The sequence below is a fragment of the Urocitellus parryii genome, chromosome 5, assembly GCF_045843805.1.
Source record: "Urocitellus parryii isolate mUroPar1 chromosome 5, mUroPar1.hap1, whole genome shotgun sequence".
NCBI lineage: Eukaryota > Metazoa > Chordata > Mammalia > Rodentia > Sciuridae > Urocitellus > Urocitellus parryii.
Window position 1 is genome coordinate 17,391,241 of NC_135535.1, and position 1,186 is coordinate 17,392,426.

A 1,186-nucleotide genomic window follows, 5' to 3' on the forward strand; every position below is an offset into this window, starting at 1 on the left:
GCTGCCATAAGCTGAACAGCTGTCCTCTGCCGCATACTCCCACCATGATGTTCTGCCTCGTCCCAGGAGCATTGCTCTGGAGCAATGCATCTGCCAACCGTGAACTGAGACCTCTGAAACTGTGAAACAAAATGAAACTTTCCTCCTCTGAGTTGTTCTTGTCAGGAGTTTTGGTCCCGGTGATGAACTGCTGGTTAACACAGGTCTCAATCTCTCTTCTAAAAATCCTACCCATTTATGGCTGGGGATATAGCTCAGTTGGTAGAGTGCTTGCCTCACATGCACAAGGCCCTGGGTTCAATCCCCAGTACCACAAAACAAACAAACAAAAATCCTACCCATTCAGAGGATCTGTTGAGACATTCCTCAAAGGAAGATATACAGATGGCCAGTGCAGAGACCTTACATCATTAGTCGTAATGGAAATGCAAATCAAAACCACAATAATATACCGCTTCATACTCACTGGGATGATTCTAATATAAAACACAGATAATAATGAGTGTCATCAAGGATGGGGGGGAAATTGGAAACCTTAGACACTGATAGGAATGTAAAATGGTGTAGCTGCTTTGACAAATAGTTTTAGCTCATTTAAAAGTTAAACCTACAGGCTGCTGGGGTTGTGGGTAGTAGTGTGCTCGCCCAGCACACATGAGGCACTGGATTCAAACCTCAGCACCACATTAAAAAAAAGTGAAATAAAGATATTGTGTCCATCTAAAACTAAAAAATAAATATTAAAAAAGTTAAACATAGGCATTACCACATGAATTAGCAATTCTGCTCTTATCTTCTCAAGATAAATGAGTCTCCATAGGACCACACAAACCACATACGTTCACACAAAAAAGTTGTACATTAATTTTCATGATAAAATTATTCATGAAACCAAAGAAATAGAGATGACTCAAATACCTATTGACTGACAAACAAAATTTGACGTATCCATACAATGACATAGTTTGTCAATAAAAATATAAAAATAAATGAGTGCTGGCACAGTGGCTCATGCTGATCATCCCAGCAACTTGAGAGGCTGAGGCAGGAGGATCACAAGTTTAAGGTTCGCCTCTACAATTTAGTGAGATCCTGTCTCAAAAAAAATTAAAAAAGGACTGTGGATGTGGCTCAGTGGCAAAGTTCCCCTGAGCTCAAACCCCAGTATCAAAATAAATAAGTAAAT

At 39.8% G+C, this 1,186-nt stretch overlaps 1 non-coding gene across 1 annotated transcript; it reads left to right on the plus strand.

Annotated features, from left to right (window-relative positions):
• Nucleotides 1-242: 242 nt before the first annotated feature.
• Nucleotides 243-316, plus strand: Trnav-cac (transfer RNA valine (anticodon CAC)). Its single transcript has one exon. It is a non-coding gene; the product is annotated as a tRNA-Val (tRNA).
• Nucleotides 317-1,186: the final 870 nt, after the last annotated feature.